General features: G+C 32.0%; 1 protein-coding gene and 1 long non-coding RNA gene across 2 annotated transcripts in view; both read right to left on the bottom strand.

Annotated features, from left to right (window-relative positions):
- The window catches only part of LOC147032614 (calcium-dependent secretion activator 1-like), a 488157-nt gene that overhangs the window by 311556 nt on the left and 159132 nt on the right, over window positions 1-17469 (bottom strand). The gene's annotated exons all lie outside the window — the stretch shown is intronic.
- LOC147032615 (uncharacterized) lies at window positions 14349-16760 on the bottom strand. The gene is made up of 3 exons (XR_015055254.1): window positions 16580-16760; window positions 16317-16481; window positions 14349-16219 (listed from the first exon to the last, which is right to left on the bottom strand). It is a non-coding gene; the product is annotated as an uncharacterized LOC147032615 (long non-coding RNA).

Raw genomic sequence — 17469 nt, 5'->3', positions numbered from 1 at the left:
ACAACTTTTTGAGATACAAACAGACAGAAAGAGGTGAAAACACAACCTCCTTCACCTACCGGTGGTGGAGGTAACTAGATGCCACCTGGATTTGGAGGACTTGGTTTCTTTTTGGGCCTTTTTCAATTATTTTATCGCCTCCGTATTACCTCGTATTTCGATTCCGAGTTGTTCCTGCCCTTCCTCAAGTCCTCATATCTCCGTCTGTATATTATTTAATATACCCCCCACCAAAGAGTCACTATCATTGACTTTTACAGAATTTTCACTCTGCAAAAGGAATAACTGTCACCCATCATGAATTTCCAAATAATAATCTCTTTGGAGGCTGCTACATCTTGCCTTTGTGGCTTCCTGACTGGTTGTAAATATCTTGTGACATCATATGGCCATTGATAAACCCACAAGTGAAGCATGACATAAATCTCTCCCTGTTTCGACGATTGCTTTATGGTACTTTTTTTCCCCCCTTTGAGGGGAATGGTGAAAAGTGGATAGTAGGGTAAGAATACTGATTCTGGCTCACTTTTCCCCATGTAAATGAATGGGGGATTTTCAGCGATTTATATTTTTTTTCCTTAAAAATAAACCCCCTTTTTATCCCAAGGTATATTTATTTGTCTCCCCTTTTAACTTGGAGGTTGAATCTCATTGAATTGAACACCTGGGGGTTGAACAGCTCACTCATTGAACCTATAAAGATTTGTTCATTCTCAAATTCCTTCAATAGTTTAATTTTCTTTGCACAATAATCCCCATCTAAAATATTAACAAACAAAACATTTGAATCTTTATATTTTTTAAGATACCCCATTTGTGCCATTACGAAATGATAAACTTCTCTTAATGCTCTCATCTGACCACCTCCTGAGCCACATATCATTTTGAGATTATAGTAAATTGTTTTTTCATTGTTCAATTGATAACCATCAAAGTTTTCAGTCCATTCAAGGATATTCATTTTTTTATTTACATCCTCTAACTTACTAGTTTTTAAATTAATTCGCTTATTTGTTTTATTTACCTTTGTTTTAGTTATTTTTTCAATAAGACTTATTTGATATTTTTCACATTCATTATGTTTTCCATTTATATACCAAGACTGAGATTTTCTCCACTCTTTAGTTTGATTAATACTTGGTTTAACCATTTATATATTGTGAAAAAACGCGGCGGTAGCCCTTAAAAAACCCTAACCCATCTTCCCATCGTTAAAACATAATCTATTTTATACACTCTATCATACAATATCCATATGGAACACAATCTATTCCATTATCTAAAATAAATCTCTTATCATCAAAGGCTCCTAATGCCTTTTTATTTACTTCTTCACTATATATGTTATGTTTATAACTTCTTATTGTATTCATTTTCCTATATTCTTCTTTCTTATTCATCAAACAATTATAATAATTTCTAAAAGTTATTGATTTCTTTATTACATATTTCTTTATTCCCTTTAACCTCTTATCAATCTGTTCACCATACTTATAAGCATATGCCTTTGCTCTCAATCCAATAAACTCACTCATTACTTTTCCACCCAACTCATCCTTAAACTTACCAATAACCTTTTCATTCTTTTTGGAAAATAACTCACTCTTCTTGCTGAAATTACTTGTATCATATACTCCAATATTTTTCTTCATATCTTCATAAACATCATCAGTTTTTATATCTAGGATAAAACTATCAGTATCCATATACAACAATGAAACATTTTCACCATACTCTTTCTTTAAGTCATTATACAAATAATCATACATCAATATCTTTGATAAATCAAGAACTGCTGTTCCAATATAAATTGGTTTATCCATTACAATACTTTCCTTTTTCATATGAATTGCAGAAAAGTTCTCTGAAAAAACCTCTTCTCTCTCAAAACTTGGTTTATTTATCAATCTCGAAGCTTCTTTCCAAGATGTTGCGAATCTAATGTTTTGCCTGTTTCTAACATTTTCCATAGTCTTTCCAAATACAGCATTATTCATTAATTTATAAAAGTCCCCTTCAAATTTTACTTTTGTATTTGCTCTCATATCTGTATTGAATTGAATATACTTTTTCACCCAAGGACTTTGTTTAAATTTTAAAACTCTATGAATTTTAGCTACTCTCAATCCTTCTCTCAAAAACTGTTTTAAGCTTCTCTGATGCAAAACATATCCCTCTTTATCATAGAATGTTGTTAATAACTTTTCTGTTGATTTACCTTTAATATTAAAACTTTTATGATAATCACTTAACCATTCTTTCTTTGGAGTTTCTTTCTCACATGCAAAAGGAAGATCTTTATGCTTATTATGAAGATCACTCGGGTACCTCAAATCAACTTCAAAATAATAACCTTCTTCTTCGTCATTCAATTCCTCTTGAGAAGAAATAACAATATTCATCAAAGCCTTTTCATAATTCTTTTCTTCCACCCACTCTAATTTACCATAAGGTAGAGATTGAGACATTGCCCATCCATACAAATTATTAGCATCAAAATACATCAAATAATTACTATCTTTTTCACTATCATAATTTGGGAGATATTTATTATTTGCTTTAGCATATCTTTTTGAACATACTTGTGATATTCCACCTCTCTTGGACTTCTCAATCATCAAAAGCATATCCACATCACTGATTAAATCTATATCTTGTTTTGTCATTTTCAACATTGCACTCCAAGCTAAACCAGGAGCTGTGAAATAGTGGGCAGGATCTAATCCATAACAATTTTTATTATGACAGAGTGATCTAAAAGCTTCAAACACATCAGCTAACAATAAAACATCTGTTTTTAGATATAAATCGTGATATTCTCCAAGGTTCTTTATCTTAAATATTTTCCATATTTCTTGTGCGTGTTTATATTCCTTATCACTTATCTCTTCTTCATAAAGGTTATTATAGAAACTTTCTTTTGAAGGAAGTTGTGTTTCTTTAAATCTCATAAATGAATCCATATAATCATAAGGATAAATTCCCTTACTTGTAAGAATTTTCTCTTTACTTTGAATTTCATTCCTTGTTTGAATTTCCTCTCTCGTAAGAATTCCTTCTTTAATCAGAATTTCATCTTTAATCTGAATTTCCTCTTTAGTGAGAATTTCCTCTTTTGGAAAGAATGAATTAAGATTTGGAAAAGAGTCTGTGGAGCTTAGATTTGATGCGAGGTAGGCTAGTGGTGTTCCCATAAACTTGTAAGAATCTAAAAACCTAATACGAGTTAAAGGTTTTGTGAATATCATTTTTGAAAATGAAATATACTTTTGACTTGTGTTTGTTATAGCAGAAATATTCCCTGGTGTTTTTGAAAGTTCATTTATAAATAGATGTGTATCATAGTTGGCGCTGTTGTGAAGAAAGACTGGAATAAAAGAAGGTAATTTATAATTAAGATTACAACAGGAATGAGCGGGACCTCTATATTTACCAGTAAGATGACAATGGTCTCTAACTTTAGACTCCTTAATTTTCCCCTCACAAATATGACAGATATTGTTCATTCTAAATTCTAATTTTTCTTCTTTGGTTAATTTCATCGGTTCATTTGTTTCTTTCATTAATTTAGTGAGTCTTATACAATCCTTTTCTAATCGTTTTACAAACTCTTGTGAAGCATTTTTTCCACGATAATGTTCAAGTTTGTTATACTTTTCTCCAACAGATGATTTGATATAATAACAAAAACCACAAGGAATATGTTTTTGATATTTATTTGTATATGGTTCTTTTGGATTAGGAGAAGCAGTATTTATCTTTTTAAGGATACATTCAAAATCAGCGTATATCACAAATGGGTGCATGATAGATTTATTATAATCTTCAAAATAAATCTTTTCACCAGGTTTAGGCATTGTAATTACAGCTGATTTATGATTACTACAATATTTTGAATGTTGTTCTAATCGTTCTTTTGTATGAAATGAATTAAGACATCGCTTACAAGGATATATTTTGTTTGCTGTTCTGAATACCTGAGAAGAGATTAATCTTGATAAATTATTGATGTATGTGTAATGTGAATTCTTTCCAACACTAAAATATAAAAGGTCAATGTGTGTTTCTTCATTTTTATAGTTGTTTGAAATTTTTAATATTTGAACTTTGTTTGTATCCGTTAATCCATATACATTAATAGAAAGATTATTCTTTTTCTCAAATTTAGGAATATCTGTTAGTGGCATTGGGAATTTAAAATCTTTAATGTCCAAGGTATTCTCATATTTCATATATTGTTTTACTCTTTCTGAATTACATTTTGGTGGATGTAAGTGAGCAAGAACAGACCAGAGAAAACATTTATTATCATTGTTCTTAATATTAACAACTGCCTTCTTTAGTTTTATTTCTTTTGGTAATTCAATATAAGAAGAAGCTTTAAGAGGGTTTGATTTTAGAATGTGTATATCTAAAAAGATGATTTTTTAATATTGAATCCACTTCCTACCACTGTATTATCAACATCCTCCTCTTGTCTTGATAGTTCTTCATAAACCCCACTATTCAAAAAATCTTGAAATGATGTTATAAAATGAAGATCTGTTCTCATATAAGGAGTTTGTTCTTCATCTTGTCTTTTCATATTCATTTTCACTCCCATATAAAACTTTAAAGTTTTTATTTCTTTTAATGTCTTTTTAATAAATTTTTCAACATCGGGTTTTACTATTTCAATTGATTCAGCTATTGATGATGGACCGGGTTCTCCAAATTGAAAAATCCTTATTTTTATATGCCTTTTAAATGCCTCATCAGTGTTTTTAATATAATAGTCTCCCTTTACTTTAAACTCATTTTTCTTGTGTTTTTGTGATTGAAGATGTTGATTATAACTACTCTTCAAAACATCCTTTGAACAGATATCACAATGTTTTCTTTCCAACTCAAGAGGAGATATTTGATGAAATAGATTAAATGTGTGTTTGTTGGTTCGGAGGTGTTTTCTATAATGTTTATATTCGTGATTACAAACATCGCAGTACGTTGTATTCACCATATTTATAGAATAAAACTTTGCTTGAACTAAAATTTTCTTGATGAAAATTTCGTTTAATTTATAGGTGAATCTGTGCTTAAAAACATTTTATCCTCCAACTTTTTCACTTAATAAATACAATGTTTCAAGACACAAAAGACAAGTTTCAATCAATCTCTTCATCTGTTAAAGATACTGAGAAATATGTCAAGGATGTAAAATTGAACAAAGATAAATATAACAACTATTGGATAAAAACTATTATGGTAAATAATATGAGTTCTTCAATTTCCTTCAGTGGAAGGGCTTTTAGTATACCTGGTAGAACATCAATTAAAGTATCTCTAACAAAAGTTTCTCCTCTCCTTCTAGTAATATATTCAAAACTAGAAAAAGCAATGAAACAAGAAAAAGTATCAAAGAACAAAAACCTTATGGATGAAGCTTTAGAAAGAAAAGATAAGACCATCTGTAATATGCAAGGAGAAATTTGTATTTTTTCAACAACCCTAAAGATGTAAATCTTGATGAAATAAAGGATGTTAATATATCAGGTGAAATGACATTTCGTTCAATAGTAGTTAACGATAATTTTAAAATTACCTTTAATATAAAAAATGTTGTCGTTGAATCTGATAATGAAAAAAAGTATATCGATATCGATGGTAATATACAACTGAAAGTATAGATGAATTTCAGTTTAAGTAAAGTTTTACTTTATAAATATGCTAGACTTTCCTGATTCTCCATATGACAAATTTGAGAATTGTCCTGCGTGTGAAAGACAGGGATTAAACACAGAGTCAAAAGCCTATAAACAATGTATATTCTGTGATTATCTTCTAATTAATGATAATAAAAAATATAAAAAGGAAAATAATTCTTTTAGATTTACACCAAAAATGAATTACTTTACAAGATTGATTAGAGAAATGAATGTAAAGTATGAGGATGATAACACACCTTTCCTTACAAGGGAAGAAACTGAACGTATAAGAGAAATGTTCAAAGGATTGTTGTTGTATATTATTCATGGATGTAATTTTCAGGGAAATATCAACACAAGATATTGTATAAATAAAATAATGGATTATCTTGAAATTAAACCTGAACTTAGGATAAAATATAGAGTTTCTAAAAAAGCCAATAATAAATTAAATAACCTGTTTTTCAAATATATAAATGAATGATTTTTTACCTATTTGGGAAAATAAGATAAAATTTAACAACCATAAAAATCTCCCAAATTCATTAAGATGTCTCATAGTTGGTTCAAGTGGATGTGGAAAAACCTGCTTACTTTTAAAAATGCTCCTCACTCCCAACTTTTTAGATTATGATAATTTAATAATTTTCACAAAGTCGAGTTTTCAACCAGAGTATCAACTACTCTCACAAGGTTTTAATGCTGGTCTTCAAAAAGAAGATATAATAGGTTTATTTAAACGTCAAAAAAACCTAAATGATTATAACATTGAAGATATAATTCAACTATTTTGTGATACACAGAGATGTAAAAAGAAATCAAATCTTATAACTTGTATTCTTAGTGATAATACGGATGATATACCGTCTCCCCAAGATTTGGATAAATCAAAAAAGAACCTCGTTATCTTTGATGATTGTGTTAATGAGAGAAACCAAACGGTAATGGACAGCTACTACACAAGAGGGAGACATTCTTCTTGTAATTGTATTTATCTTAGTCAATCGTACTTTCAACTTCCTCGTCGTTCCATCAGAAACAATGCTAATACTTTTATTTTATTCAAGTTAAATTCAATAGATATCAATAATTTTTGGAGAGATAATTGTTCTACATTATGTAGTAAAAAGAAATTTGAGGATTATATGAAGCACACGACTGAAAAATATAAATATATTGTTGTGAAACAAGATGAGATATTAAGGGATATATTTTTTGTTTTATAAACAATTACATATATAAATGACAACTATTATTATAAATCTTGTGGGTAAATCTGCTTCTGGAAAAAACTTTCATAAATCAAGGTTCTTGTGTAGTACAAATGAGAATATTGTAAATTTACTTAAAAACACCCCGTGATACGCATTGTATCAACAACAACTAGAGCAATAAGACCTGGAGAAGTAAAAGGTGAAGATTATCACTATATTTCAGTGGAGGAACATATGCGATTGAGGAATGAAGGACAAATATTTGAGGAGGTTTCTCTTGGTACAACAAAATATTCACATTGTAAGAGTGAGTTAAAGAAACTAAAATCTGGTGGTGTTGGGATATTAGAAACTAATCCAGAAGGAACGAGACAAATTATTAAATATCTGAGCGGAGTGAAGATTTTATCATTCGGTTTTGATGTTGATGAAGAAACTCAACAAAAACGTATGAAAAGCAGAGATGCAAGGATTAGTGAAGAAGAAATTACAACTCGCATTAATGTTAATAAAGAATTTGATGAAATATTTAAAGAAAAGGATTTATTTGAACACATCTACTTGAATGATGAAGAAAAGGAAAATTTCCCTGTTGATCTTTACAATTCATTAAATGATATTTTACAATAAATAAATGGATACAAAAGAAAGAGCAAGAAGATTTAAGGAACATCAAGAGTTGGTTTCAAAAGTTGTAAAACAACAGGAAGACATAAAGAAGAAACGCAGACAGAAACTAACGGGCGAAGAAGCATTTGAAAAAAACAAGAGAAATTTTTTAAACCACTTTTAAAAACTTCCCAAGAAAAAATGAAAGATGTTTCCACAGTTCCCACAGTAGAATATACTCCTAGAAAGCTTCAAATGTTAAAAGATTTCAGTCAAATGACGGAGGAAGAATTAGAGCATTTAGGAGAATTAGAATATGATGATGAAGGTTTATTTCAACAACTGGAAGAGATTAATCAACCCCTGATTATATTGTGAATGCTGTTCAAAACAATGAATATTCAGCGGATTCAAAAACCAAAGCAGGACTCATTCCAACAGAACAACCAGCAATATTTCATCTTGTTCAAGAAAAGGTATTGATATTTAATGATGAATTAAGGTTCTTAAGTTCTGCTCAACCCCCTGTTAAACTAACTCCGAGATTAATGTTTCTTCTCACAAAAGATGGAAGACAAGGTTCAACTGTGAGGGATGAATCAAAGTATATTGATAAACCATTGGATATGGAAAATAATGATGATAGAGTATATATTGATTTGCTGAACACTCTAAATTATAAGGTTATTCTTTCTGGTAAAAGTAGGAAGAATGAGAAGGAGAAACACATTATTCAGGCTTTAAGTATCCTTGGTTCAGGTATTAGTTTTCTTCCAAATGACCCATCGCAATTAGTTAATAGACTGTTATTGTTGTTCGGCAGTAAGAAGGCTGGAAATAACAATTGTTTTAATGAAGCATCAGCCATTTTAGACCAGTTGATGAACATGAAAATAATTAATAAATCTCAATATAAAGACATTTTATCTCATATTAAATAAGATGAGAAGCACAATCCTGAGTTTTAATTTCACAACAAGCGACCACACATCTTCATTCCCATACCCACTACAACTTGACACAACAAAAGAATATGAGGCATCTTTATTGTCCATGGAGACTTATAATACCTTATTTAATATAACCGAGAAAAATGACAAGTTTAGTTATAATCCGGGAAGTGGATACAAAACGATAACAGTCTCACCCGGAGCATACGAGATTTCTCAAATATCTTCCGAAATTGCTCGTCTTATGAAAGAACAGGGTGATGAACCAAAAAATATTGTTATAAACATTCAAAAACATACTTCAAAATCAACGATTAAAGTTAAAAATAACTACAAGGTTGATTTCACAATTGATAATTCATTTAGAGAGTTATTAGGTTTCTCCTCAAAAAGATTGAAACTAATGGGACGTTTTACAGTGATAATGTCATTCAAATATCCTCAGGAATAAATTCGGTGTTAATTCACTGTGATTTGATTGATGGTGCTTATAATGATGGATTAAAAACAAATACAATATTTTCATTCAGCGCATACTCAACCCCAATTGGTTATAAATTCAATATGGAGCCTAAAAATTTGGTTTATCTACCTGTGTCAGGAAAAACCATACACAGAGTAAATTTTAGGATAACCGACCAAGATAATCGTGTGATCTCTTTTAATGGAGAAGTTATATCCATCAGAATTCACCTACGTGAAGTTTTTCAATAAATAAATACGATGGTTATTGTGAGGAAGCACGAGTTGGGAAAATATAAAATAATTACAGGGGATGGGATGTTCCTTTCCCCGTACTACAAGGGTGAAGGTATGTATCTTGGTAGAGGATACTATAAACCTAAGAGACAAAGGGGTGTCGGACATCAATTTAGAGGAGATGGGATAATTGATACTCTCATGGGTATTGGTTCAACTATTCTTAAACATAAAGACCTAATTGGTTCAACTGCTTCTGCTGTGGGAAATGTAGCAGGTGCTGTAAAGAGTATAAAAGATGCTCAGAAAGAATCTCATAAATTACAAGCAATAAAAGAAATTAAGAAAGGTAAAACTCAGTTGTCCCCCAAGAACGACAGAAAATAATTCAAATACTTGGATCAGGGTTTCAAAAGTTTTAACATCTTTTTTCCTAAATAAATACAAGTATGGAAGCAATTGATAGTATCTATGATTTGGATGATACTATTATTATCTCAAACTCCACTAAAAAAGAAGATTACTTCAAGGTAAATGCAATAACTGGAACAGACTGGAATACAAATGGTACAAAAAGTTTTGAAATAAATAATCAACAAACCTATTTGAATCTCTCCGAAAGTTTCTTGTTGTGTAAATTTAAATTCACTAAGGCTGGGAATAACACAAACGCTACACTTGTAAATGATTTCTTCTGGAAAATGTTTGATAGTGTGCGATTGTATATTGGAACACAAGAAGTTGAAGCGGTTGATTATGTCTCTGCTGTATCTGAAATGATGAAATTTACACTCTATACATTCAGTGATAGAATGGGAAAGGGGTCTGTCGAAGGTTTTATTCCTGATATGTCAACGGGAACAAACACAGACCCTGGGTATACTCAAAGGAAAGGAATGTATAATGATGATACAAAAGCAGAAAATAGTTTTACTGTGGCAGTTCCTCTTAAAGGTATATTTGGATTTTGTGATTATGATAAAGTTCTGTATGGTCTTAAAATTAGATTTCAACTACAAAGGAATGATAATGAAAATAGATTGCTTTTTGGTGTTGGTAATGCTTTTGGTGATCAGAATAAATTTGTAATTGAGGAGATGAGTTGGTATATCAGTGAATATACTCCTAATCTTAAAACAGAAGAGATGTTGAATCGAAGACTTAACTCAAAAAAACCACTCAGTGTATCATACCTCAAAAGAAGATGTCAACACGTTAAACTCAATCAAACTACTTACACGTGGAATTTGGGTGTTCTGGAAGGAAAGCCACGATATCTGTGGATGATTTTTAAAAAGCCAGATGGTGATACTGCGACTGATAAGAATAATGCATTGAGTGATAATGCTAAGGTGAAACAACTTCGCGTTTCTCTAGATGGAACATTTTATCCACGAGATAGATTGGAAATTAATTGGGAAAAAATGATTTTGCTGAAGCATACAAGTCTTACCAAAAGGTGTGTGAAAGTAATGGAAATAAAGAACCTATTTTGGATATGACAGCATTTAAAAGTTTGTATACAATCTATACGTTTGACCTGAGCGCTCAAAAAGAAACTATAAAGTCGAATCGAGTGGATACTTCCCTATACATTGAAAGAGGAGAGAGTGAAGAAGTTGATACATATTGTTTGCTTTTGGAAGAAACAGAATTGCAGATTAATACAGATAATGGTGTGATGATTAGTCTCACATAATTTTTTTGTTAAATAAATGAGTGGCAAAGTACCAACTGGGGTATATGTTAATCAAATCAATCTTCATAAACTATCATCTTGTGTTCAAAATCAAAAGCCTTGTACGATTAACGTTAATACAATTCAGAGAAAAGGAGCAGTAAGAATTGATGTTTTGCTCACAAGAGAACAGGTTAAAATCTTGAATGACACTGGCTCACTTAAAATTAAAATGACAAAACCAATGTTAAAAAAATATTCAATAAGAGAGACGAGTGGAGGATTTCTCCCATTTCTAATTCCTTTATTTGCTGGTTTAAGTGCGGTTGGAGCATTGACGGGTGGTATTTCAACAGCGGTCAAAACTGCCAACGAAAGGAAGGCTCAACTCCAGGCTCAAAAAGAATTGGAAAGACATAACAAAGAGTTGGAGAAACAAATTAGTGGAAGTGGTGTAATTGTAGATTTTGCTGAAAAACTTGAAGGTCTGCCTGATAAAGCGAGATTGTTAGTTGGAGATATGCTTTCTTCTATAGCACAAGCAGGTATAAAATTAACGAAAAGAGGTAATGGATTATATCTTTCTAATAAATAAATGAGCATTGATGAGTGGTTGAAAGAATTTGGAAAGAATACAACATCAAATTTACAACTTGCCAAATATTGTAAGAAATTAAAAATTCATAATGTGGTTATTTGTATGAGAGATGAATTAACAAATGTGTCGAAACATACAAAGAATATTATTATGAACTTAGAAGATAATGATGGGAACGGTTCTCATTGGGTTTGTATTTTTAATAGTCAAGACAAATATTATTTTGATAGTTTTGGTCTTCCACCACCTGTTGAAGTCATAAAATTCTTACAGAATGGTGTTTATCAAACATTTCAAGTCCAAGAATTAAATTCCAAGTGTTGTGGTCAATTATGTCTATATGTGTTATTTCAACTCAACAAAAATAAAAAATTTTATGATATTATTTTTAATCTAATATAAATGACTTATGTTGGTAAAGATGGTTCTATCTTTGGTGTATCTCAAGAACTGGATATTGATTTATCAAATTATTATACAAAGGCACAGGCTGAACGATATAAATATAATATAAACAAAAATATTAACATGAAAAATGCTTATAAATTAAAAAATTATCCAAGCCCGACTGACGCGAATGACTTGGTGAGATTAAGCGATTTATCACAATATATATACTTAAATAAAACGGCTGTGTATTCTAAAGATACAGAAGTGTTGATATTATCTCCAGGTCATACAGAATTCACAGTTCGAATTAAAATAAATTTTTATAAAGAAGGGCGTATCGTTTGTATGAGAATAGAACAATGGGGGTATGATATGAATGATTTAGGGTATAATTGGTCATTTAAAATTAACCTCGAAGACCTGGAACAATTAAATCAGTCTCGTAAGGAAGAATATTATCCACTTGGTATCGAGAATGAGTTTTGTGGAGCCACGATTAGTAAACAACAAATAAAAGAATTTAATAAGGGTAAATATAATAATGGTTTTGCCCTTGTTTATCTCATGAAAACAGAAAAAACAGGATTATATATAATAAGTAAGGAAATACAAAATGATTTAACTATGGGAAGATGGGGAGGTGTTTCGTGCCATAATATTATTCTAACATATATTTCTAATACATAAATGACAGCAAGAAGGCTTCAAGAAAATTATCATTTCTGTGTTCAAGCATACCTTCAAGAAAAGGGTATTCGGTATTTTAATAAATATGTTCTACAACATAAGAATGAGGTATTTTCAATAAAAGATTGGCATTATGCTGATGTTGATAAACCGACAACTTTAGATTTAATTAGAATGTTAAATAATGAAAAAATTATAAGGTTAAGAAAAGGTAAGGCTCTTTTAGAAATTCAAAAGAAATTTTATTGGTATCCTGTTGTAAAAAAATTATTTTGGATACAGGAATAACAAGAAATCCTGATGAATATATGTATAATATTCTATGGGGTGTAAACGATTCAAGTATAGTAAGGGATGAGGAAGGAGTTGAAGAAGAGAGGGAAGAGAGAGAGAAGGAGGAAAGAGAGAAGAGAGAGAGGGAGAAGAAAGAGAAGGAGGAAAAGGAGAAGAGAGAGAAGGAGGAAAAGGAGAAGAGAGAGAAGGAGGAAAGAGAGAATAGAGAGAGGGAGGAAAGAGAGAAGAGAGAGAGGGAGGAAAGAGAGAAGAGAGAGAGGGAGGAAAGAGAGAGAATGAATAAATATCAAAATATGGAAACCAGTGAGATTCAAAAAAGATTGGTGGTATTACAGAAAATAACTCAACCCACCGAGGAGGAAAACAAAGAATTGACAAGTCTATTTGCAATACTTTCGACAAGACTATTAGCATCGACAAGATATGGATTTTAATTCAAGTTTTTTCTTAAATAAATGGAGGAGAGAGTGAAGGCATTTCTAAGGATTCTTTATGTTTTAAAAATTAAGATTCAAATGTGCATGTTGGAAACTAAAAAGGTTTTTGCACTCTGCAGGAATTTTTCTCATAAATAAATGAGTTATTGTCTCAAATGTAAAAAGAAAACTAATACTAAAAATATTTCATATATTAAAAGTAAAAAATAACAGGGTTATACAAAAAGGTATATGTTCGGTGTGTGGTTCAAAAAAAAATCAATTTATCTCCAAACACAAACTCGGAGGAGATATACAAAAGTTTTTATCAGGAAGTAAATTTACAACTACTGGAATACCAGGGGAATTACATCTTCCAGGTTATTCTTTCTGTGGTCCAGGCACAAACTTAGATAAAAGATTAGATGAGGCAGACAATCCTAAATCCTGGAGTAAACCAATCAATAGAGTTGATGAAGTGTGCATGAGACACGATATTGATTATGGGAATACCACAACGTTGGAAGAAAAGCATGAAGCCGATAGAGAAATGTTGTATAATTTGTCTCTGATACAAAATCCAACCTTGAGAGAAAAAGTTGATAGGTTCATCGTGAAGAAGATGATTAGTGCTAAATTGAAACTTGGACTTGGAAATTCAAAAACTTATAGGCTCTAATGATGCCATTAAGACTGAAGAGCAATTAGCTGATGAATTACATAAACCAATATTCACAAAGTTTCAGAGAAGGAAAGTTTATTCCAAGGAAGTTGATTATATCTGGTCTGCTGATTTGATTGAACTCAATAATGATAAGGGGTACAAGTATGCTTTAACCGTTATTGATTTGAGGAGTAGATATGCGTGGGTTGTCCCTTTAAAAAACAAAACAGGTAATACTCTTATGTTAGCTTTTCAACAGATATTTAATAAAAGTAAGAGAAAACCTAAGAAATTGTGGACTGATGAGGGTAGAGAGTTTTATAACAAGACATTTATGAATTTTCTAAAAAATAACAGTATTACATTATACAGTACCTTTAATGAAGGGAAGGCAGTTGTTGTTGAACGTTTTAATCGTACCTTTAAAAGAGAGACTATATAAAAAATTCACACAACTCGGTTCACAACAATGGTCATCTTTTATTCAGGATATTGTGGATAAGTATAATGACACGATTCACACGTCAACGAATATGAAGCCATCAGAAACATTTACAAAATTAAAATATGAAAAAGAGATTAATGTCAGAAAACCTAAGTTCAAAGTTGGTGATATCGTAAGAATATATAGGTGGAAATCTCATTTTGAAAAGGGTTTTACTGAACGATGGACGAAAGAACTTTTTAAAATTGTTGATGTAATAGATACAGTTCCTTGGACTTATAAAATATATGATTTGGAAGGGGAAGAGATTTTAGGTTCATTTTATTCACAGGAATTACAAAAGACAAAACTAAGCAGATAATACACCTTTGTGGACACTAGAGGGACAAGTATATAATGTGTGTCAAGGGGGACGTTCTTAGATCTGTGAACCCCAAACACAGAATCCTCAACTGAATAGTCAAGGCTTAACTTTTGTTTGTGTGTGTGTGTGTAATGGGAGCAATAGGTTGGCGCTTCACTCCCTCCTACTATACACCGTTGTGGACACTCGAGGGCCAAGTCCGAGGTGTATAACAGTATATAATGTGTGTCAAGGGGGACGTTCTTAGATCTGTGAACCCCAAACACAGAATCCTCAACTGAATAGTCAAGGCTTAACTTTGTTTGTTGGTGTGTATGTGTGTGTGTCCTAACCCTCACATTCAAAATCTCAACCCCAACCCTCACATTCAAAATCTCAACCCCAACTCAATCCTCACCCAACACAGTCTTTTTCAAAATGAGATTTCCACCTATATATATATATTTTACGTTTTTTTTTTTTTTCTCTTCTTCCAATTCTGTCTTTTAAGGCTTTCAGGTTTGATGACGTAGAAAAGGGGAGTAAGCCTGCACTTTCTTCCCAGAACTTTCTTGATCTTGCTCCCATCAAGCACCATCCGACAAAGAACTACATCGATAGGTTTAGATCCCAAAGAGTGATAGCAACTCCAAAAGTCTCCAAAATATAAATAAATAAAATAATAATAATAATAAATAAATAAATAAATAAATAAAAGCCCCCAAAAAAGTTTCAAGTGTCCAACATAAACCCAACTTTCCAAGTCTTCAAGGTATAACCACATTCCCGTTGAGTTTCCAAGATATGTATCACATTGTGAGTTATCAATCCAGAACCCACATTTCAAGTATTCAAAGTAAAACCAACTTACAAAGTCTCTTAAGGATAACTCATTTACTGATTTTTTTCAAAATTTGTGAGTCTCCAAGGTAGGCCCCATATTTAGAACCATCTTGGCAGAACCCTTTTTCCTGAGTCTCCAAGGTAGTTATTTAAACCATCAAGGCAGAACTCATTTACTGATTTTTTCAAAATTTGTGAGTCTCCAAGGTAGGCCCCATATTTAGAACCATCTTGGCAGAACCCTTTTCCTGAGTCTCCAAGGTAGTTATTTAAACCATCAAGGCAGAACTCATTTACTGATTTTTTCAAAATTTGTGAGTCTCCAAGGTAGGCCCCATATTTAGAACCATCTTGGCAAAACCCTTTTCCTGAGTCTCCAAGGTAGTTATTTAAACCATCAAGGCAGAACTCATTTACTGATTTTTTCAAAATTTGTGAGTCTCCAAGGTAAAACTTGTATTCTGGCTCATCAAGGTATAACTTGTTCAGTGGGTATTGTCTTGATAACTCACAATGAGTACTATTGCTGTAAAACTCTTTTTCAGGATTTTGCTGGTCTCCAAGGTATAACTCTTTGGTTGGGTCATCAAGGACGAACTCGTTCTGTGGGTCTTGGTCGCTCATAAGGTCTTCAACCAAGCCAACAATTTCGCCCCAAGTTGTAGCAAAAGCAGTATTTTCATTTCGTATTTCAGACACAATTTCCTGTGAGAGAAAATAATAATGTATTAATTAAGTTATTTAATTATTAAATGAGTATGCTTCAATCAAAGTTTGAAAATAGGAAAATAAAAAATCTTACCTCAATAGATAAGAGGTTTGAATCCAGTTCATCAACTTGAAGGTTTAGTTCCATAGAAGACAGAGAGTTCCAAGGAACACCAAAGTCATCCCACTCAAGGTCTTCAACCAAGCCAACAATTTCCCCCCAAGTTGTAGCAAAAGCAGTATTTTCAGATACAATTTCCTGTGAGAGAAAATAAATAATGTATTAATTAAGTTAATTAATTATTAAATGAGTATGCTTCAATCAAAGTTTGAAAATAGGAAAATAAAAAATCTTACCTCAATAGATAAGAGGTTTGAATCCAGTTCATCAACTTGAAGGTTTAGTTCCATAGAAGACAGAGAGTTTGAGACAAGCACACAGAACACCATTGCCAGCAAGAACAAATGTTTAAAATGGAGCCTGGGTTTGAAGCTTTTATAGAGAAAGACTGGTGGGTGTGGTTTCCTTTGGAAATTCCCTGGGCAAGCCTTCAGGCAAGCCTTCATTGGGAAATTTTTCAAAACCATAACATCCTGTAATTTTCTAGTGATTTCTTTGTGAGTCAGAGATGAACTGGAAATGATGTAAGAGTGGGCGGGGCTTAGCAAAAGTAGGCGGAGCTTTGGAAAAGTGGGCGTGGCTTAGAAAAAATACCTTATGAAAAGTGGGCGGAGCTTAGCAAAAGTGGGCGGGGCTTAGGAAAAGTGGGCGTGGCTTAGAAAAATACCTCATGAAAAGTGGGCGGAGCTTAGCAAAAGTGGGCGGGGCTTAGGAAAAGTGGGCGTGGCTTAGAAAAAATACCTCATGAAAAGTGGGCGGAGCTTAGCAAAAGTGGGCGGGGCTTAGGAAAAGTGGGCGTGGCTTAGAAAAATACCTTATGAAAAGTGGGCGGAGCTTAGCAAAAGTGGGCGGGGCTTAGCAAAAGTGGGCGTGGCTTAGAAAAAATACCTTATGAAAAGTGGGCGGAGCTTAGCAAAAGTGGGCGGGGCTTAAAGAAAAGTGGGCGGGGCTTAACAAAAAATAACCTGTGGCTCAGGAGGTGGTCAAACAAGAGCATTAAGAGAAGTTTATCATTTCGTAATGGCACAAAAGGGGTATCTTAAAAAATATAAAGATTCAAATGTTTTGTTTGTTAATATTTTAGATGGGGATTATTGTGCAAAGAAAATTAAACTATTGAAGGAAT

Source organism: Eptatretus burgeri, chromosome 2 (genome assembly GCF_056783735.1).
Source record: "Eptatretus burgeri isolate ZD-2024b chromosome 2, Ebu_testis_v1, whole genome shotgun sequence".
NCBI lineage: Eukaryota > Metazoa > Chordata > Myxini > Myxiniformes > Myxinidae > Eptatretus > Eptatretus burgeri.
Note: the sequence above shows the minus strand (reverse complement) of the source record. Positions and strands in the feature narration are given on the sequence as shown.